This window comes from Mytilus californianus, unplaced genomic scaffold, assembly GCF_021869535.1.
Source record: "Mytilus californianus isolate M0D057914Y unplaced genomic scaffold, xbMytCali1.0.p SCAF_14, whole genome shotgun sequence".
NCBI classification, from domain to species: Eukaryota; Metazoa; Mollusca; class Bivalvia; order Mytilida; family Mytilidae; genus Mytilus; species Mytilus californianus.
In genome coordinates, this window is record NW_026262626.1 from 10493548 (window position 1) to 10518203 (window position 24656).

Genomic DNA, 24656 nt, shown 5'->3' on the forward strand with positions numbered 1-24656 from the left:
TACTAGATATGTTGTTTTTTTTCTTTAAAAAAAATCAGAGGCAAATTAAGTAAGACCTAATTTATTCCCACTTTTTCACTTTTGCCTTTCTATTCTATACGAAACTCATCAATAACCAATATCAATACGTAATTCTATACTTGAATTAGATATTATTATTTACAAATTAGTTTTATCAAACATATTTTACTTTCTGTTCCAATTATCATAAGCAATTAAAACCGAGATGGAATGATGAAATCTTAAATTTCATTTAGGTTTATACGTATTTTGGCTTTAGGTGATCTTTAAAAGGTGTTAACATGTAAAAGAAAAAGCAATTGAAATGGGTTTATTATATCATTACTATATAAATACTGTAAAAACATAACCTACCTTTCTGCTGTTTTAAAGCAATTTCTTGCAAATAGTTATTGAAACGAACTTGAAAGTTTTCCACAATCTGATCAAACGATTCATTAAATCGATTGTGTTCTTGGTGAAGAGATAATTTCATTGTACTCTCCCTTTTACGTTCAGCTTCACTAAATTCCTGTACTTTAGAAGAAAAGGAATCCAACAAGGAATTCATCCGTCTTTCGTAAAACTCGGTTTCATTTTCAGACTGCAGTTTGAAAAGGTCAACGGTTTCAAGAAAAGAATCATCAAACCGTGTTTGGGCCTGTAGATGTACACTTCGCATTGATTCAACAAATGTTTCTGTCTGTTTCTTAACTTCTAGGAAAGAATCATTAAAACGCATTTGGTCCTGTAGATGTGCATTTCGCATTGATTCAACAAATGTTTCTGTTTGTTTCTTAGCTTCTGTAACTTTATCAAAACTAGTCGAAATAGACTCTTCCCACAGCTTTACCTTTTCTGCATAAATTTCCATTTTATGTTCCAATCGAACAGCCTTTTCCAAGACCTTTTCTTCAAATGAAATTTTGAACAGATCAATAAGGATTCGTACTCGGAGCCAAAAGATCTGGCAAAAATCGCTATCATTGATATTCTTAGGCAAATAAATTGAAAGACACACATGCTTGTGGTTCCTTCGTTCTACGGTTAATTGTAAATGCAAGCTTGATACATTTGAGGGAACAAGATTTATATCCCATCTAATCTAAATCCTATTAGTGATGTCTATCTATCCGGCGTCTTACATAACAATTCTTCTGCATGCAGGCGATGTTTCTTCTAACTTAATAAGTGTCAGTTATTTTTGATACCATATAGCTGTAAACAAAGCAACCACAACGAAAGAGGTTAAAAAATTTCAACCATTCCCGTCAGGAATATCGTCAGTAGTTGCCGTATGCCGGTACAAAGTCAGAAACAAAGTCAGTAGTTGCCGTTTGCCATTCCCAAATCAGGAATATCGTCAGTTGTTTTCTATTCACTACCAATTGCTAGTGTACTGTCCACAGTGTTAACTGATATCAGCTATGGGAGTTGTGCCCATAGTCGTCAGGTTTATACCGATACTACAAGGGTCAGAAGAAAAGAACAAGAGTTACATATAATAACAAGAGTGCACACGCTGAAATGTCTCGCCTGCTTTACTTCCCATTGATTTTTAACCGGATTTTCGAAGGAAAACCGGTTATTGATTTGGAGATGTACGGCGGGCGGCGGGCGGGCTGGCGGTTGGGCGGCTGCCAAACAGTGTCCGTTCATTAACATGAAAACGCTTTGACGTTTTTTTTTCAAATTTAGATATGTTGTTTCCTGTGACTAAATGAAGGTCAAGTTCAATTTTCACGATTTTAGCTTTTCTTGTTGTTGAGTTGTAACCCTTTTCAGTAGCCATATGTGATTCAGTTATTTCCCTTTGAACAGAAATGGTTAATCATATATATAATGTTTGATTACACTAAGTGTTTTTAAAGAATTTGCACCTGTTATCAGATTACATATGGTAAATATCAATCACAGAATTATAATTGGAGTGACAGATTTATTTGAAAATTTTCTGTTTCCTAAGTGTTGATGATTACAAACTATGTAAGACAGTATAAATATAGTTAGAAATTAACTGTTCATTATAAGACATTTTGAAGATAATTACAGATAAGTTTTATAGATTTTAAAAAGACATTGTATTAATGATAAATGACATCTTTGATTTTTTTTTCTTTGGTAAATTGTTTGAAGAATTTTGAGGTAAGTTTGTTTGTTATTCTGTATAAAACTAATTTTCTGAATGCTATATATATGTTTTTTGAGTGAGCTCCTTTAAAAACTAAGCTAATATTGTCTATTAATAAAGATATATTTAGATTTCTGATTTTGGGCCCAGTTTTCAAGTTGGTTCAAATCGGGGTCCAAAATTAAACTGTATTTGATTTCAACATAAATTGAATATATATAAGGTTCTTTGAAATGCTGAATCTAAACCTGTATTTATTTTCATTATCAATTAGATAATACCACATTGAGGTCCAAAGGGTCCTTAATTAAATTTTTGTTTGAATGATTTCATCAAAAATTGAATTATTGGGGTTCTGATTCTAACAATGTACTTAGATTTGGGATATTGGACCATAACAGGTAAATGTCCAATTTAAAAATTTTCAATTCTTTGACCACATTCATTTTGTGTCACAAACCTATGCTGTGTCAAATATTCAATCACAATCCAAATTCAGAGCTGTTTTAAGATTAAATGTTGTGTCCATACTTGCTCGACTGTTCAGGTTTCGACCTCTGCAGGAAAATCCGGTTTGCTGTCACTCTGACAGCCTCTTGTTTATAATTTCTGATCTTATCAAACTGCAAATTCTGTTCTAACATGCCAACTACACGGCCCAACAAGACATAAAAAGGTCGTCAGTCGTCAGAGCAATCCCGGACTAGCAAACAAATACCATATAGTAACATATAAATAGCACAATCATTTCAAAATATGAAACGAGACAAACAAGAAACCAAATGCCTGGCCGATGCTAAAACATTAAACGAAATAAACTATAGTAGACAACAAGAAAGTCAAATCACTGATGTAAAGGCTGCTGACTTTTGACCGGCACTTAAAACAAGAGGCTCATGAGAGCCTGATATCGCTCACCTGGCTGTAATTTCAGTTTCAGGCATTTGACTTATTTGTAGATCTTACTTTGCTTTACAATTTTGTCATTTACACTTTCTCTCTTTCTATAATAATATCAAAGATAAAACATCACCCAAAACTGTAAAATTTCCTAAAAATTAATTATTCCTGGAGAGTAACTCAACAATAAGTTGTCCTATTGGTCTGAAGATTACTTGACAGGTAGATCTAAACCTGTTTAACGCTTTCACCTATGTCAGTTTTGCTCCTACTGCTTTAGTTTTTGAGATGAAAGCCAAAAACTTCATCTGTTCTATTTTTAGAAACTGCCGCCATGTTTTTGAATGTATCAAATCCCCGAATACAATCTATAAACTAGATACCATAAGGAACATTCTATTCAAGTTTGTTAGTATTTGGCAAAGTAGTTTCAGAGAAGAAGATTTTTGAAAAAGTAATTGGACTTTCACAAAAAATGTAAAAAAAAAACGTTTTAAGGGCAATAACTCCTCAAGGGGTCAATTGACTATTTTTATCATGTTGACTTATTTGTAGATCTTACTCAGCTGAACATTGCCACTTATACTTTCTCTCTATATATTATAATATTAAAGAAAATAACCAAAAACAGTAAAATTTAATAAAATTAACTATTTCGGACAGTAACTCTACAATTGGTGGTATAATTGGTCTGAAAATTTCATAACAGATAGATCATGACCCATTCATCACTTTAACTCTCTTTCACTTTTAAACTGCTGTAGATTTTGAAATATAAGTCAAAAACTGCCTTTGTCCCCTATGTTCTACTTTTAGCCATGGCGGCCATGTTTGTTGATGGATCAAAATTTCGGATACAATTTATAAACTAGATACCCTAAAGAGCATTCAGTTAAAGTTTGGAAGTATTTCAGAGAAGAAGATTTTTGAAAAAGTAATAGAACTTGCACAAAAAAATGTAAAAAATAAACGTTTCAAGGGCAATAACTCCAGTTACCCTTATGAACATTCAATTAAAGTTTAGAATTATAAGGCCCAGTAGTTTCAGAGGAGAAGAATTTTAAATGTTAGCAAACATGATGAACAAATTGTGTAAAATTGTCCTTAAAGGGCAAAAATTCCTTAAGGGGTCAATTGACAATTTTAGTCATATAAAAACTTTTTTGTAGATCTTACTTTGCTGAACATTTTTGCTGTTTACAGTTTATCTTTATCTTCATTAATATTCAAGACAATAACCAAAAACTGCAGAATTTCCTTAAAGTAAAATTACCAGTTTAGTGGCAGCAACCCAACAATGGGTGTTCGATTCGTCTGAAAATTTAAGGGCTGATAGTTCTTGACCTATTGAACATGTTTACCCCATGTCAGATTTGCTCTAAATGCTTTAGTTTATGAGATATAAGCCAAAAACTGCATTTGACCCCTATGTTCTATTTTTAGCCATGGCGGCCATTTTTGTTGATGGATCAAAACTTCTGATACAATCTATAAATTAAATACCCTAAGGAACATTCAGTTAAAGTTTGAAGGTATTTGGCCCAGTATTTTCAGAGGAGAAGATTCTTTAAATACTGTGAATTCATTATTATTCGTTGGATACCAATTTTCGTGGATTTCGTGGTATTATGTTAACCACGAAATTAAAAGTTCAACGAATGGCAAATTTACTTTAGGCTTGTATGCAGACATTGTCAAAAACCACGAAATTAAATATCCACGAACATGTAAGTTTTCCTTAATCCACGAAAATTGGTACCCACGAAAATAAATGAATCCACAGTAGTTTACGACGACGACGACAGACGACGGACGACGACGGACGCCAAGTGATGGCATAAGCTCACATGGGGCCGTTCGGGCCCCGGTGAGCTAAAAAAATGCAAGCGCTAACCCCCTTTCCCAACATGTGACAGGTTTGTAGCACTACATCATAAGAACAATATGTGAACATCAATTGAAAGGGTTTCATTCCTCAGATAGTTACGAAGCACAAAAACCTCAAACCTCAGTCCCAACTATCCACAAACATTCACAACATAATCAATGTTATGTACGATAAAGACAATATTCAAAGATCTTACTCGTATCTAAATTTACAAGGCTTTAACAGAACATTTACATTATCATTGACCCATGAATATAAGGTCAATTTCAGATAAACCCTGTCGGATGCAAATATAAACCATACTACACCGTACAATCATTTTATACACTCACTATAGTTCTGACATAATCATAATAAAATGCACTGCATGGCACAGTTTGTTACAACCACAGAGGTTGAACCATGAAAAATTGGGGCAAGTATGAACACAATATTCAAGCTTGATACAGCTCTTAATTTGGATTGTGATAAAATATTTGACACAGCATAGGTTTCTGACTCCAAATAAATGTGGTCTAAGAATTCAAAAATACATTTACCTATACCCTAATATCCAAAATCTAAAATAAGTTAGAATCAGCATTTCAAAAAACTCAAAAAATTCAATTTTTTATTTTTTTATTTTGGACCCTTTGGACCTCAATTTGAACTAGTTTGTTAACAGGGCTAACAATCCAAAATCTAAATACAGATCACAGTTACCAGTAGATTCAGCATATCAAAGAACCACAAGAATTAAAATTTTGGTTTAAATCAAACAGTTTAATTTTGGACCATTTGGACCTCAATATGAACCAATTAGATAATGGGCCCAATATGTAAATACACAGTTTGATTATATAAAAAAAAAAACCCAAAGAATTCAATTTTGGGTTTAAATCAAACTTAGATTAATTTTTTATCCTTTGGACCTGAATGTGAACCAATTCGAAAACAGAAATACACAAACATGGTAACAGATTCAGCATATTTTAAAAAGAACCCTAAGAATACATGATTCTCATCGAAATTGGTCAAGAAACAAATAATTTATACAAAGTATTGGTGTTTGTTTGGTTCCTAATTCATAAACAGTTTGGGCCATAATCACCAAAATCCCTTTTTGGTTTGAAATCTTGTATAATAATTTCATAGAAATCCATGGATTTATTCTCAAGTTATGGTCTGGAAACCCCAGAAAATCTTTTTTTTAACCTTTATTCCTAAACTGTTAGGGCAATAACCCCAAATTCAATTCATACCTTCCTTTTGTGGTATGGGACCTTGTGGTTCTATTTCTTTGAGATCTATACACTTATACTCGTTATTGTCTGGAAAACATATGTCTTCAGACCACAATGACGACATATCCACACCATTATAAAATGGCAAAAGTTTTGCAGTCTATAAAAACTTAATGTTGACCACACTTCACAAAAAGGCCAAGGTCAGATGTATCTCATAAGACAATCATATTCACATTACAATCATTCTGTACACCATACATTGTTGACCTAGAGAATCTGACCGAGAACAGACCAAATCATGGAACCTAAATGATGACCAAATGGTGCAGGATAAGCCACTCAAATTAACAAATTTTTCGTAAACCTTTTTCTTATCCCAATCCATGCAATGTGATACAAAATATATCTCTTCGTGTGAGAAATAGATCACAGGCAATAACCATAAGATAATTAATTGTCCTTATTACACATAAAAACTGTCAAATTAATTTGAAAACAAATAATGTACACATACCCTTAAAAATGGAATCAAGATAATGTTCATATGCCAGATTAAACCAGACCATAAGGCAACTGCATACAAGATATGGATTAACTCATTCTTCTTCAGTCTTGATTATGAAGTTTCATATCAGGAGCACCCGCTGCTAGATCTGTATTCCTGTGTTTTGTATCTGATGAGCCTTTATATAAACTAGATCATTTTAGAATTCTAGATCTATTTAAAGACTTGGCAGCCAATCAGGTAATCAGCAAGTCCAATGAACATTTCTGTCATGTAATTCCTAAGTATCATTTGTGTCAAGTCTTGTTTAAACTAGCAAAGAAGTTTCTGTGAAATTTAAAACTCAAAACATGATGTTGAAAGATACCAAGAGATGGAAATATAAACTGTTGACACAGAGATATGTCTTGCGTTTTTTGGTGGTATAATGCAAATGTTGAAATTAAATTGCAATATTTAAACTTGTTATCTATGCAATGAACCATGACTGACGGCAAAATAAAAACACCATGGAAATGCTAATGCTTATAAAACTGCATACCCAACACCATTGACTTATCAATTGGTTCCTTGTTAAACTGAAAGTTTCAAAGTCCATGAACCATGATAAGGAAGTAGGACCAAATAATCTCTATGAAAATGAGACTTGCAAATGCCAATACAACTGCATACCAAATATCAGATATTAGTCACTCATCTTAAACTGATCTAATCACAAATCACATGTAAATAATGCAAAACATTCAGTCAATAAACCATGACTGAGGCTGGAGCTGAACAATCTCTATGGAACTGAGATTTGTCAATGCTCATACATCTGTATACCAAATATCATTGACATACCACTTATAGTTCCCTTTCAATTGAACTAATCACAAACTTATACATGTAAACTAATTAAAAGTTTTAAGTCGACTATGACTGAGGGAGAGAAGCAAAATAATCTCCTTAGAAATAAGATGTTTCAATGCTTATATAACTGCATACCAAATATCATTGACCTACCACTAGTTGTTTTCTTTAACTTGAACTTATCACAATCAAATACATTGTTGAAGCTGCTGCTTATGGAAAAAGCATGCCCAAGTCTCGCTTTTTCAACTTCGTCCATACCATACAATAAATCAGCTGTGTGTTACCCTTGACCACAGAAACCTCTTCCCCCTTTATTTGTCATTCAGACTCAAATAAAATATAAGATAGGTTTTCTCAATTAAATTTTTATAACCTATTTATTTATATCATTATCATGCATCATAATATAAAATACCCAAATGAAACCAGACCCATTCTGCTCCATCAAGTGTGTACAAATACCAAAGAAATTGTAATAATAATAAGTTTTTAGTCCCTTTATAAGTAAAAGGAGGAAAAGGATCTGCATCATGGGTAAGGTATCATTGGTTAAATATTACAATTATACAAAATAACTGACAGCGCTGAGGATTCTTTTTAGTTTCTTGATACCAGTTCCCAGACTAGCTGTTTAAATAGAATTTAGAAAATCAATTCAGTTCTGAGATACATGTCTTAAATTTTAATATCCTTAGGTCTTAAAGGAATATTTTTTTTTGCTCAATATTAAACTTGGTGCTTTCCAATACTTTTAAATACCAAACTTAAATTTATATAATTCCATAAAATATATGAATCCTCAGTTTGTCACATACGAAGAGGCATTTACAAATATAACAAGGAATACAATGGTAAATACTTAGATAAAAAATGCATAAAAATACATGAATCAAATTCATTAATGAGGTGTACTCAATTTATTTACTGGGTTATTTAAATAAACTAATATCGTGATCTGTGCAAAAATTATTAGATCACTGCAGTTCATTAAACATTTATAACCCCAAGCTCTTATATTGTATATAAAGTTTCTTTATAATTCCTCCCAACAATACATGTATGATATAAATATTTTTTTTTATTATTTTCTTGGAACCATAACTTTTTGCCCAGGAAGTAATAAGTAATTATTTCATATAAAATAAAAAGAGGAGATATGATTGCCAACGAGACAACTCTCCACCAGAGACCAAATGACATAGAATTTAACAACTATCAGTCACCTACAGCCTTCAACCATGAGCAAAACCCATGCCCATAGTCTATATCCTTTAGGAAATGTGCCATAGTCAGCAAGTATAGTATCATCTGTTTGCTCATCCGTCTACAACTTCCAATCACAATCAAAAGGATTGAATTGTTTTTGCATAAACTTTCAAATAATCTTCAGTATCTGTTGGCATTGTGTATATTTTTTTAACATCCAAAGGTTCCCCAATCGAAGAATGGACTTTTCCATTTATAAAATTTTATTACTCATATTGAAGGATAGGTTGGTTCAGCTGATAAGAACATAGATTTAGTTAGAGCAAGATTCTGCATTTATAAATCTTGTAATTTGGTCAATCTTCAATGACCACTTCAATATTTATGTTCATTCATTTTTCTATTTTATCCACTAAGACGAGCTAAAAGCATAATAAATGTCTGATCTCATTATGTAAATTTATATTTTGAATTGCATGTATAATCAAAATATATAAACTCAATCATACTAAGGCTTGGTATAACAAGATTTGACAGTTAAAAACAAATAAAATCACATAAAAACCTCTAAAATCAGATAAAACCAGATAAAACACAAATCATGTTATAGCAAAGCCTTATAAAATTTACATTAAAGCTACAGTGGTAATATATATCAGTGTGAACCCCAAATTTATTTTGAATTGAAGTCATTAAAATTTTGTCATAATGAGATCCAACTACTAAAAAAATGATTAAAAACAAATATTTTTGAACCAACCTATCCTTCACATGATAAAATGGTGGTATGAGAAGCTTTTTTCCCTTTTTTTTTCAAATACTTAGGAGGTCCATTCATTACAATTGAGAACCCCAAAATTTCATTATAATAAAATAAAATACACACAGCCATTAGATACAGAAGATAATCTGAAAGTTTAAATGAAAACCTTCCAATAGTTTATAAGCTGTGGATGAGAGATGATGATGGACAAACAGACAGACAAATCTTCTTTAATAACCTTTTTATGCTAAACATGAGTGCAGATGAGCATGGGATTTGGTCCTGCCCTGGGTCATATCAAAGAATTGAAAATTGGTATTTGATGCTCCCCTGCTAAGCATTCAGCATTTAGGAGTAGGAGCAAAGACTGGTCAGCTGGAAGTCAGAATAATGTGTTCAGGTAGGGTTAGATGTCTTGTGCAGACTTTTACATTATGAACCAGCACATTAAAAAATCTTGCATTTTTAATTATCCATCCATCCTTCAAAATCAAAACTTCTTTTACAGGATCCTGGTTATACATGTGGAGGGGGGAGGTAATTGTTTAGAAGCTGAGTACAAGCCTCAAAAATCAAACATTAAAATATAAATAATCATAAATGAGAAAAAATATAGATATCTATCAAACAAAAATGAGAAAATATGACAAACTGCAAAAACTATGTAATTATTTTCACTTCAGTGGCCTCAAATGCTGAATAATGCATTTATAATATATAAACAAAACCAATAAATAAAACTGACAGCCATTAATTTGTATGAATGTAAAGAATGCAGAGTCAAAACAAACCATCTAACTAAACATTTTTATTTCTAGTTCATATTGCACCAAAAACTCAGTACTTAAATTGTTTAATAGGGGATTTGTTTTATTCCCTTTTAGTGTTTGGCCATCGAAGTCCTACTTAATAGGTTTCTAACCAGAAAAAAATCATTTCACAAAGGATTTATAATTCTTAACCAGTGTACATAACTTAAAAAATATATGTTAACTGAAGCAAGTCTTATGGGTATCTTGTGAAACCATACATCATACCTTTGGGACCTCTCAAATAACAATAATTTCACAGTTTTTTTTTTATATTTCTTCAATCACAAAACAATATTTGAATGCAAGAAAAAATAATGAAATAAATATTTATAATTTGAATAATAAAGCATTAAAAATTAATTGCATTTATAATTCATTCTGCTTATAAGACAAATATCTGCTGATTTTTTTACAAAAGATAGCAACAGTTCATCCAATGGTTTGCAGGATTGTAGTCTGAGGATTTTACCATACAAAGAAGGCAGCAACTGCAACTCTTTTGACTGAAAAAGAAACAAAGTTAAATTTCAATTGTTGATTCTTAATTTTAAAATAATCTAACGGGAATAAAGAAACAGACATCAGTGTATGTTAAACAATTTGTTTATTACTTATATTGATTACTCAAAAATAAATAGTATCAAAAATATCTGATTTTATTGTTATCTCCCCTTCATATATCTTCTTCAGATCTAGTATCTGGGGCGTTTTTTTTTGTTCTTCAGTAGTGAGCCAGAAGAGGTTCATTTTAGATTTTTGCTTTGGGAAGATCTTCTGGCTCTCTTCTATCTCTTCTTTTTAAATAGGTAGTTTAGACGGCAGAGGCACGTAACAAACGTGGCGTCGCTTAGTTTAAATGACATTAATAAATTTATAAATGCAGATATAATAGAATGTGAGTTGTGTGATACACGTTTCTATGGTATGGCAACCTTATTAGGACATTCCTATAGGAACAATAAGTTGGATAAATATACAAGAGGCTCTCAAGAGCCTGAATCGCTCACCTGTTATTTTTTTTGCTTAAATCTTTCATCAATGATTATTTTTGCTTTTTACCCATATGTTCAATTTTAGCCATAGTGTCTATGTTTCTTGAAGTACAAGGAAATGAAGTACAAAATTTATACTAGATTCATTTGAGAAGATTTTTAAAGTTAAAAAACATAAAACAACTTGTGTAAAATTGTCCTAAAAGGGCAATAACTCCTAAAGGGGTCAATTGACCATTTTGGTCATATAAAAACGTTTTTGTAGATCTTACTTTGCTGAACATTTTTGCTGTTTACAGTTTATCCTTATCTTCAATAATATTCAAGATAATAACCAAAAACTGCAAAATTTCCTTAAAACTACCAATTTAGTGGCAGCAACCCAACAATGGGTTGTTCGGTGTGTCTGAAAATTTCAGGGCTGATAGATATTGACCTATGGAACATTTTTACCCCATGTCAGATTTGCTCTAAATGCTTTAGTTTCTGAGATATAAGCCAAAAACTGCATTTCACCCCCTATGTTCTATTTTTAGCCATGGCGGCCATGTTTGTTGATGGATCAAAATTTCGGATACAATTCATAAACTAGATTCCTAAAGGAACATTCATTCAAAGTTAAGAAGTATTAGGCACAATAGTTTCAGAAGAGATGATTTTTAAATGTTAGCAAACTTGATGTACACATTGCGTAAAATTGTATTTAAAAGGCAATAACTCCTTAAGGGGTCAATTGACAAATTTGGTCATTTAATTTTTTTGTAGATCTTACTTTGCTGAACATTATTGCTGTTTACAGTTTATATCTATCTATAATAATATTCAAGATAACAAAAAACTGCAAAATTTCCTCAAAACTACCAATTTAGTGGCAGCAACCCAACAATGGGCTGTTCGATTTGTCTGAAAATTTCAGGGCTGATAGACCTTGACCAATTGAACAATTTTAACCATGTCAGATTTGCTCTAAAAGCTTTAGTTTTGGAGATATAAGCCAAAAACTGCATTTTACCCCTATGCTCTATTTTTAGCCATGGCGGCCATGTTTGTCAATGGATTAAAACTTCGGATACAATTTATAAACTAGATATCCTAAGGAACATTAAGATGAAGTTTGAAGGTATTTCGCCCAGTAGTTTCAGAAGAGAAGATTTTTAAATGTTAGAAAACTTGATGAACAAATTGTGTAAAATTGTCTTTAAAGGGCAATAACTCCTTAAGGGGTCAGTTGACAATTTTGGTCATATAAACTTTTTTGTAGATCTTACTTTGCTGAACATTATTGCTGTTTACAGTTTATATCTATCTATAATAATATTCAAGATAATAACAAAAAACTGCAAAATTTCCTTAAAACTACCAATTTAGTGGCAGCAACCCAACAATTGAACAATTTGATCCCATGTCAGATTTGCTCTAAAAGCTTTAGTTTTTGAGATATAAGCAAAAAACTGCATTTGACCCCTATGTTCTATTTTTAGCCATGGCGGCCATGTTTGTCGATGGATCAAAACTTCGGATACAATTTATAAACTAGATACCCTAAGGAACATTTAGTTAGTTTGAAGGTATTTGGCCCAGTAGTTTCAGAGAAGAAGATTTTTGAAATAGTTGACGACGACGACGACGGACGCCAAGTGATGGCATAAGCTCACATGGGGCCCTTTGGGCCCCGGTGAGCTAAAAAACTACACGGACAATAACAGTAAGGGAAGGACTCTTTAATATAATGGGAAGGGGAATGGGGCAGGAGGGTTTTTTGCGGATTTTTTTATTCATTTTAAATTTTTAATCTGTCGCTAAGCATGCCTATTTTTCCATCTCTTACCATGCCACCATATTCATATTCGAAATCCTCCTGTCCCCCTCCCCAAAAAATCAAATGGTTTTCCCTTTATTTAACACGAGTTTAAATTGATTGATTTTTGGTTTCTTATTTTTAACGTCCATACATGTTCAGAAAAAAACACGAATTTAAAAGTCAGGTATAGAATATCAAAACTAGTAAGGAGATGTGGCATGATTGCCAATTAGGCAACTATCAACCGGAGTTCAAATGAAGTAGTTTCAGCAATTATAACCAACCGTATGACCTTCAACAATGACAAAAACCCATACCGTATAGTCAGCTATAAAAGGCTCCGACATGAAAAATATGAAACAATGAAAAAAAATAAATAAATAACGGCCTAACTATATATATCAAAATCTTTTAAAAAAAAAAACAAATATGAGTTGACAGATATGAACCAACAACAACCACTGAACTATAGGCTCCCGACTTTGGAGAATGTGGCAGGGTAAAACATGTTTGTGAGCGCTCAACACTCCCTTAAACTGAGGTAGTGATGTAACAGTACAACATAAGAACAAACTGTAAAAATCAGTTGCAATTGGATTTACTCAAAAAATCAGTACGAGACACAAAAACAACTAATATTAAAAGGATAAACGTAAAGCACCGAAATAAGAGTTTTTCAGTAACTGAACGGCTTGAAATCATGCTCTCCCAGATTAAAGTATCAATCAGTACACAACCAACGGATTTAGTCATCCTTGTATACTAGTATCTTAAAAACATATACAATTAAGGTTCTCAAAAAGTGGTGGTCCGAAGGTTTTAGCCATCGAAATATTGCAAGGACCGGCACAATTTTGGTATTTTGAAATAGAAGTAATAGTTAGGACCAGTATATTTTTCTTCAAGGACCAACAGGGATTAAAGATTTTGAGAACTCTGCGATATCTTTTATATACAATGCTTATAGACAAGATGTCCTTTTCAATTATATACCAGACAAAAATTGACAAATTCTTGTATAGTTTAAGATTATTCCAAAAAATTTAATGGTCTGAGCTTTAAGCCAGATTTGTTTGTTAAAATTAAATTAGAAAAGCATAAAGAAACAATTTCACATACACAGCGATTTTTTCCAACAATTTTCTTTGTCTTTTCCCTTATCATATAATTACATCAATGCCAAAACAGAGAACATAATTAAAGTCATGTCTACCAAATGAACTGACGGAACTAAATTTTCTAATAAATCATGGTAAACTTCGTTTATGTTATCCAACATAAAAAAATTCTATTATATTCGACGGCAAATTGAATTTTTGTTTTATTGCTTCTTCTACAGAATATCTCCAGAAGAGGTCCAGATTCATTTTTTTGGACTCTTCACCAGAAGACATTCTGGAGATGTACAGAAGAGACCAATAAAACACGCCCCAGCTTTAAAGGGTACATTATTTTAAAATGAATAGATTGAATACTGATTTTTTCTAATTGTAAATTTAAAAAAATTATATATATTGAAATCTATTTAGTGACATTCATCACACTATAACATAAAGTCTTAAAAGTTGTATGTTGATGAATAAGTTCTCACCTTATAACAGCTTTATCCCAGCAAGTAACCCAATGGAAACCTGATGCTAACCTGGAATATAAAAGTAGTCAGTTATACTAAACTTTCCTAAAAAAATTATTACACATGTACTAAATTTAAAATTGCACTAGGATAACAAAAAATCATGGAAAAAATATTTGGTATTCTGAATTATAAACTTGTGTTTTATATTTACCAAAAAAATTCAACCGGTATCTCATCAGTGTAAAATTATTTTTTGGTACTAAAGAAACTTATGAAATTTATTTCAAATATTATATTACTAAAAAGATGCTTGATTACCTACCAACATGTTAACAATATCAGACATCCAAGTCTTACTCCCAACACCATGAAAACATCATCATTATAACAACCTAAATATAAAAAAAATAAAAAAATAATTACTTGTTTTACAGATCAATCTGTCTCTAAGAAGACTAACAAAATAATGCTATGTTTCATTTATTATACATTATCATCTTCAATATATAAACTTTAAAACTGCTAGAGATAGAAATTGACCTTGTGCAAGTGCACGTATATGTGTAAGACAATGATTTTGGAATATTCAATTACAAAATCGGATGGTTTTGTTCTCTTTTGATGGTTCTTAAAATCATTTTCATAACAGCGAAGACAACCCCAATACTTATGTTGGTAATAATACGAACTCAATTACTGTAAATTCAGAAACTATTGCAATGTTTTTATTATTGCGAAAAATGCAACATGGTTGTATTGGCAATAATTTAAACTAGCATTTTGAAATTTTTTATATGAATTAAACAGGATTTTTCTCAATATCGCAAAAATTAAAATCGCATTTTAGTCTAAAATTACAAAATCGCAATAAATGAATGGTTATTATTTATTTTGAATTTATTGAACCATAAAATTAAAATTTTTGACTTCACATTGAATAATGCGCGAAGTGGATTATGTAAATGTGAAGAGTCAAAAATCAATTTTATGGTTCAATAAATTCAAAATAAATTATAGCCATTCATTATAAATAAATTTCTATCAAAAATAAGGCTCAAAGAACTTTTTATATTATTTAATTAACCATAATGTACACAGATGTTGGCGTATGAATATACAACGTCAGAGTGGGCGTGTCGCCATAAAAATTGACAACACTGAAAATAAAAGTAATACTTTTAACCAATCAGAAGACAGTAAATACACCAAATTTATTTATTAATAATTGCACGCAATAATTTCTGAATTTACAGTACCTTTAACTTGTTTGCCATTGGCTATCAATAACAGTGATTTTAGCACATTCAGTCTGTCAGAGGCCTTCCAATAGGGATTTAAATATAATAAAAGAGCAAAGTACATGTAGGCACAAGAGAAGAAAAAAAGAAATAATTATTCAACATTTAAATCAACACACAAGGTTTAGTCCTCTGCTAATAATTCATACTATTTGATGTAGGCATTTAGAACCTTTGGCAACCCCAGTTTAAATGTCTAGAACACATTCAATGTGACAAGTGGGCGTTACAGACAAACTTTCACCTTATCTGACCCAGTCAATAGATAACATAAGAGCGCCAAGAAATCGTCTTGTCCACGCTTTTATGAAAATGATTCTATATCAATTCCATATTCAAACAGTTACAGACTTTGCATAAAAATTTGTTTGACCCAAATAAGTTTACAAATTCATTGATAATAACTTGCATACAGTTGGTTTCTATCCAACACAGCTCACTCGATACCAGACAGAAAACAAATGTAAGACTAGATACTCTAAAAATCAAACACTGATAGAAAAGAACCCTTAAAAAATAATGTTAAATGCCTATATATATATATTATTACCATAAAATTTGTGGAATATATAAACTTACCACATATTTTTCATGGTAAAGCCTCAGACTTGGAGAAGATTAAATTGACCATCTCCCTTAGAGCTGCTCTCCCGGCTGACAAGGTGGCTCTCCTCATCATCTTAACATCTTTTTTTTTTAAATATAGTTTTATACATTAAATATATCAGATGCATTTCCAATAAATCCCCTTTCTTGAAAATTTCAGCAAATCAATTGTTAATGACCCAAGATTTCTCCCACCCTGCATACTTATTATCTAGAGCTCTGCTTACATTTATTTTTTTTTATTACAGAGCTCTAAATAATAGTCAATATTAGCTAGTATACATCTGATTTAAAAAAAAAATGTACAAACATGAATATCCAGTAGATGAAAATCCTAACATTGAGGGAATTTCAAGTATGTGGAGTTAAACAGGGGTATAATAAATTGCCTCCCTTTGACCCAAATTTCACCCTGTTCGGACTCCACATCCTTGTTATATTAAACAAAATAAATAAAATAGTACAATTAAAATTAAAAAATAGATTGATAACAAAAATCTAACACATTTCAATAAAATATTTCGTACTGATCGACTTATGGTGGCAGAGTGGTCCTATAAGTAGTTCAACTACTGTATCACTAGCCTGTCAACACTGAGAACCCTCACATGAAATGTGTAACTTCATTCTTAATTTGACTAGGGTTTGCCCGTTTCCCTGATGAAGGTGATGTTTTCACCAGGCACTCTGGCTGTCTCCACAAATAAAAATTTACAGCCAAAATTATAGTAAATCATGTTAAAGTGGTGTTTAACACCAAAAATCAACCAATCCAATTTCAACAAGATGTTCTTCAACTATGCCTTTTGTAAAATTATTCTTTAAAAAATATCACCTTGGTTACAAACCAAAGTCAGCTAAAAATGACAAAAAAAGTGCAAAAAATATATTTCTAACTTCTTAACTTCGTAAATTCCTCTGCATTAGAGCACCCTTGTCACATATCTTAAAGATATTAAAATTAACACGAAAGAAAAGGTTGTAAGGGGATATATTTACTGCAGACCATTATTCATCTTTTTAGTTTACACTAGAGAGGCATTTGCTATGGTAAGGCATTTTGAAACGTTGCTAAAAAAAAAAAAATAATTAAACTTTTTGCTAAGAAATTTAGTGGGAATATTCACATCGGCAGATTTAATTGCATTAACTACATGTATAAAGTAACTTGTAAAATTTGAAAGTATCTCAAATCCTAAAATAACAAAAAGATGGCAAAAATATATACATTACAATTTGCAAAAAAAAAAATACATTTCAATAATTGAACATTTTTTTTTTTTTTTCTTTCTTTTTCTTTTACATTATCCATTCTTAAACTGCTGGAAGTTTTTTGACTAGACATGAGTATAAACGGAAAATAGAAAGAATTTTTGTAATGTCAAATACAAGTTAACCTACAACTTCCAATCTTGTTGAAAATGGAGAATCTTTACATATTTTTTTTTTTTTTTTTGGTAAAAAAATTATAAACATTTTCTCAAGCATACACAAAAATAGTCTGAATTACATTCTTTACTGTTGCAGTTATATCACACAACCATTTTATGCAGCCACAGATATCTGAAAAAGAAATATACATTACTCATGAACATTGAAATAATATTTAATGCAAAACAATTATAATTTACTGAGCATTACAATTATAATGTATAGAACATTTCTTTTTCTTTGTTATAAAGTGATTTGTTGACATAAATTTTAAAGTACCAGTATTTTTCTTAGCAATAAAAGGATGAAAAACAAGTCATTGGCTGATGTCTTGACAAATATCTTTTTAACATTGTTTTATAGCTATATATAGTATATCATGCGATTAACATACTTGATTGATTTTTTTAACATTTAGTCATGTTGAACCTTTATAGCTAACTATACAATATAGGTTTTGCTCATTGTTGAAGGCATAGGGTGACATTTAGTTGCATCCACATCATTTGGTCTCTGGTTGATAGCTGTCTCATTGGCATACATACCACACTTACATATTTTCATATATGGGGACAACTATAGATAACAAAAAAACTGAAATCCCAAGATTTCGCATTATACATTATACTTTTTGACTTCCCTTATATATCTTTATATCTCCTTCTAAATTGTTTATTCAACTATAAGTAAAGAAGACATTAATATGTAAGATTTACATCTGTGCCTAACAAAAATCTTGGGCTTTAAAATGCTCTTGGATGAAAAGTTCATAAATCTATGTATTGATTCTTACCATAAAAGTCAGCTCCAATGCCTACTCCCAGCTTCAATCCTTACAGACAAGCTGTGATGCTAACCTGAAATATAAAATGATAATTCATTAATAAAACCCTGTAACTCGGAAACGTAAAATCTAAAATTTATAAAAATAGAGAGGGAGCTCATGTCAATAGATATAAACAATTCACCACAATTTCTTGCAAGTTGGTGAAAGCATTCTTGAGTTTTGTCCGAAAACTGGAAAACCCCCCATTTTTTAATGAATAAAACCCCATAACTCAGAAACGTAAAATCTTAAATTTATAAAAACGAAAGGGATCTCACGTCAATAGATATAAACAATTCACCAAAGTTTTATGCAAATTGGTTAAAGCGTTTTTGAGTTAATGTCCGACATGTTGACGACAGACGGACAACAGTATACCATAATACGTCATGTAAACGGGCGTATAAAAACTGTTTAAAAGGTTCTTTGTTGGTATTATGTTTGTATATTGAATAGATTGAATGATTGGTTGTTGGTTGCTTAAGGTCCAGTGGCAAATCATTAAATAGAAATAGTCTTAAAATGTGTTATATATGTCAAGAACATATGGATGAGACAGCAATCCAACAAGCCAACACATTTTTATGTAAACAATTCAGATCCTAAACTTTACTCTTATTTGGTTACTTATATAATAATAAGAGTAGATTCCTGTAAAAAATCTTTTAAGCGTTCAAATCTTGTTTTTCCATAAAATATTTATAATACATTTGAGTTTTCCAAAACAGGACTAACATACTGGTACATACCTTTGTATTAGCTGTATAAGACCACCAAGTCTTATTCCCACACCATGAAAACATGTCTCAGAAAGAACCTGAAATGAAATTATAATCAACACATTATACATTTTGTTAATCAATTTATGTGTTACCGATAACCTAAAATTTACTCAATATTGTTCTGATTTCTTATTGCAGGTAGACAATTGTATAAAATCATTTTTTTTTTCAAATCAATATAAAAGATAGAAAAGTAAAAAAACGTCAGATTTAAATTTAACTGCACAAAAAATATCTGAATATTTTACAAAGTTATCTCCCTTTGAATGCAAAATCGTGTTTTAAATTGTACTTGTCTTTTCTTGAAGTTTAATGACTATTTTTAGGATTTACTATTGATATTTTAATAGAAAATCTTGTTCATGTATCTTGTATCTTTAAATTCTAAACTGGTAAATTAATTCATCAATGGTGTTTTAAATGCAATATTTCAGAAGAGTCTGTTATCTTAAAAGATCTTGCTAAAATAAACTTGCCTTTTCTATTTTCATGGTAAAGAGTCAGACTTGGTTGAAGATTTAATTGACCATCTTCCTAAGAGCTGCTATCCTGGCTGACAAGGTGGTTCTTCTCATTATCTTATTGTCAATCTATGTTGTGTCCATTTGTTTTTAGAAAATAAAGTAACATACATAAAAAATATCAGATGCACTTTCAATTAATAATTTTAAGTGACACATAATTTTTCCAACCCTAAATTTCTATTATCTAGAAAACATCTGATATGTAAAAAAGTGCATAAATGTGAGTATCCAAGTAAGTAAAAATCTAACTTTGAGGGAATTTCAAGTAATTGAAGTTAAACACAGTATAATAAATTACCTCCCTTTGACATAAATTTCACCCTGTTAGAACTCCACATCTTTGTTATATATAACAAAAAAACATAAATAGTATACCGGTAATCAAAATAAAAAAATAATTAAATTACAAAAATTCAACACATTTCAATAACATATTTAGTCGGATGGAGTAAAGGTGGCTGAATTGCCAAAGTAGTTCAACTACTGTATCACTAGCCTGTCAGCACTCTGAACCCTCACATTGTAGGTGTGTTTAACGTTAATCTTAATTGACTAGAGTTGCCAGTTTCTCTGTTGAAGGGGATGTTTTCACCAGGCTGTCTCCACAAATAAAAACTGGCAGCCAAGATATAGCAAATCATGCTGAAAGTGGTGTTAAATACCAAAAATCAATCAATCTACTTTCATCAAGATATTCTTCAACTATGCTTCTTGTAAAATATTCTTAAAATAATATACCCCTCGTTATAAACTCAGCTAAAAATGACACAAAGGTGAAAAAATATATTACAATTTGCAAAAATAAAAAACATTTCAATAATTGAACATTTTTTTCTTTTTCTTTTTTTTCTTTTCTTTTTTTTTAGATTCTCCATTCTTAAAACTACTGGAAGTGTTTTGCCTAGACATGAGTATGAACAGAAAATAGAAAGTAATTTCAAAGACCTATTTAAACCTACAACTTCCAATCTTGTTGAAAATGGAGAACCTGTACATATTTTTTTTTCTTTTTGTAAAAATTATAAACATTTTCTCAAACATACACAAAAATAGTCTGAATTACATTCTTTACTGTTACAGTAAAATCACATAGCCCTTTTATGCAGCCACAGTTACCTGAAAAAGAAATATACAGAATTAAACATAATTGTCAAAATCTGAAAATTGAAACAATATCAAATGCAAAATAATAAATAAATGGTCATTATAATCATGATTCATAAAACCTTTCTCTTACTTTGTTTAAAAGTGATTTGCTGATATCTTTTTGGAACTACCAGTCTTTATATTGGAGAAATAAAACTAAACATATCATAGATAGCTCAAAAAAGAATTATTATAAAAATATGGTAAAAGACTCCAATGACCCTAAAACTTTATGGAAATGTCTTCACAGTCTGAACCCAAAAGTTAAAAATACACCATATGAATTAGCCACAGAAGATAACAATACAACTAAAAGTAAAAAATCAATAGCAGAAACTTTTAATAACTTTTTCACTTCCTGTGCTGAAAAATTAAGAGAACAAGGAAGTTATACACCTGTAAACAAAGCAGATTTCAGTAATCTTGGTAAATTTGTTAAAAATAAATTACATAAACATGATAAATTTTCTATACCACCAGTGATCATGAATGAGCTATTTAATGAGTTAACAAAACTTGATATAAACAAAGCATCTGGTATGGATAATATAGGACCAAAAATCCTAAGATTAAGCGCCCCTATTATTGCATCACCTCTCACATACATATTTAACAGAATGATAGATACTGGTATATATCCTTCTTTACTGAAGAATGCTAAGTTAACACCAGTTTTCAAGGATGGTGACAAGCTTTTAGCAACAAATTACAGACCTATATCTGTTCTTCCAACTTTATCAAAATTAATAGAAAGGCATGTTTCTAATAACATGTACAAATACTTATCTAAACATAAACATTTACACCCTACACAATCTGGTTTCAGGCCGCAGCATTCTTGTCAAACTGCACTTATTAATATCATTGACAAATGGTTGCAAGAAATGAATGATGGTAATTTAAACCTAGCAATTTTATTAGATTTTAAAAAAGCTTTTGATTTGGTAGATCATGACATTCTTTGTTTAAAGCTTGAAATCTATGGATTTAGTGAGGCTACTGTTAGTTTTTTCAAGTCATACCTGAATAACAGAAAACAGCAGGTAAACATTTGTAATGTTTACTCTGAACAACAACATGTAAAATTTGGTGTCCCCCAAGGTTCTATACTTGGTCCTCTATTGTTTGTGCTATTTATAAACGACCTTCCCTTATGCATTGAAAATTGTGAAACAGACCTATATGCTGATGACACCACTCTTCATAAATCAGGGAAAAACATAGAAAATATACATGATGATATTCAAGAAGATTTATACAGGGTTGAAGAGTGGTGCAAAATGAATAACATGTTCATTAATGCAAATAAAACAAAATGTTTGGTTACTGGAACAAAGCAGAAACTATCAATTCAGACTTATCAACCAAACTTAATAATAGATTCAAAAGTATTACAAAATTCTTCATGTGAAAAATTATTAGGTGTTAAAATTGACAGCACACTTAACTGGAGAAATCAAATTGACCAAGTTTGTGCTAATATATCATCCAGAATATACCTCCTTTCTAAAATAAAGAAATTTTTAGATATAAATGCAAGGAAAACATATTACAATGGGTATATTCTGCCCCTGATTGACTACTGCTGTATTATTTGGGGTGAATGTAAAAATGAAGGGATAGCAAGAATTTTAAAACTCCAAAAAAGGGCAGCAAGATTAATTCTAGATGCAGTTCCTTTATCCCCCTCAGCCCCCTTATTTAAAGAACTTGGGTGGATGACAGTTGACAATAGAATAAAATACCACAAATATTTACTTCTATATAAATGTATGAGTATGGAAGCACCAATGTACCTAGTTCAAAAGTTTAAACTGAAATCAGATAATAATCCTTACTCCCTGAGAGGCGTCACTCAAGGTAATCTGATAGTTCCTAAGCCAAAAGTTGAGCTATTTAAGAAATCTTTTGTTTATTCTGGATCAGTGTTATGGAATGGACTACCAAACAAAATGCGTAAAGCTCAAAACACTTATACTTTTAAACAAAGAATCAAGAAGTACTTAACACAGTCCTGATAAGATTATGTTTTCTGCAATGTATTTGTATATTCTTTTATTTATATTTGTATTTTTTGACTACATGTACATCTTGAACAGCCTTATATCTTATCATGTTAGTAATATTACATTGAACTAATTGACTGTAAATTAACTATGTGTAAATTGTATGTGAGGGCCTCAGGGAAGATTAGTTTATTGTAACTAACTGAGTTTACCCTCTTTAAATAAAGAATTTATTATTATTATTATTATTATTAGCAGAAAAGGATGAAAAACAAGTCAATGGTAGATGTCTAACATATTTCTTTTTATACATAACAGGCTACTGTAAATTCAGAAATTATTGCGAGGTTTTTATTATTGCGAAAAATGCGACAGAGTTGTAAACGCAATAATTTAAACTCGCATTTTGAAATATTTTATATGAATTAAACAGGATTTTTCTCAAAATCGTAAAAATTAAAATCGCATTTAAGTCTAAAATGACAAAATCGCAATAATAAATGCACGCAATAATTTCTGAATTTACAGTATCATTTGAACTTGGAATTATTTTTAATTATGGAATTTGCATAATTTCATGTTTGAAATTTTTGATAAATTCCATGTTTATTAAGTATTATTATGTTTTGAGCGGTGCATAACACTTTCCACACAATGTATTTTGTATAGATAGTGTTGTGCGCGGCACAGAACATTATAATACAGAATAAACATGGAATTCATTAAAAATTTAAAGCACAAGAAATAATGCAAATCCCATAATTAAAAATAATTCCAAGTTCAAATAATAGCCTGTTACATATAGTTTTTTTTGTATTGGTTCTTACCATAAAAGTCAGCTCCAATGCCCACTCCCAGCTTCAATCTTTACAGACAAGCTGTGATGCTAACCTGAAAAATAAAATGATTAGTCATTCAAGATTGTTTAAAAGGATCATTTTTGATATAATGTATGTATATTCCATATTTTGAATGATTGATATATTTGATTGTTGGTTGCTAAATGTCCAGTGGCAAATTAAAGTCTATAAATATGTAATAGAAGTTGAGAACAGCAAACCAGCATCCCAACAAACTTTTACATAATCAAATCAGATAACTAAATTTACTCCTTTAAAGGCAATTAAAGAAAGCAAAGACTTCTTACCAAACTCCTACAAACCTTCACGCTTAGAGCACATGCTATTTCCAAATACATTTTATAATACTTTTTCTTTTTTCAAAACAGGACTAACATACTGGTACATACCTTCGTATTAGCTGTATTAGACCACCAAGTCTTATTCCCACACCATGAAAACATATCACAGAAGAACCTAAAAAGAATTAAAAAAGACACATTATATATTTTACAAATCCATTTCTCTATAAATATAAAGTCA

General features: G+C 30.7%; 2 long non-coding RNA genes across 2 annotated transcripts; both read right to left on the minus strand.

The window, feature by feature from the left end:
* Positions 1 to 8574: 8574 nt before the first annotated feature.
* Positions 8575 to 18112, minus strand: LOC127724174 (uncharacterized). The gene is made up of 4 exons (XR_007992378.1): positions 16533 to 18112; positions 14978 to 15047; positions 14671 to 14721; positions 8575 to 10789 (listed from the first exon to the last, which is right to left on the minus strand). It is a non-coding gene; the product is annotated as an uncharacterized LOC127724174 (long non-coding RNA).
* Positions 18113 to 20642: 2530 nt separating this feature from the next.
* LOC127724175 (uncharacterized) lies at positions 20643 to 24592 on the minus strand. Its single transcript, XR_007992379.1, has 3 exons — positions 24524 to 24592; positions 24102 to 24165; positions 20643 to 21238 (listed from the first exon to the last, which is right to left on the minus strand). It is a non-coding gene; the product is annotated as an uncharacterized LOC127724175 (long non-coding RNA).
* Positions 24593 to 24656: the final 64 nt, after the last annotated feature.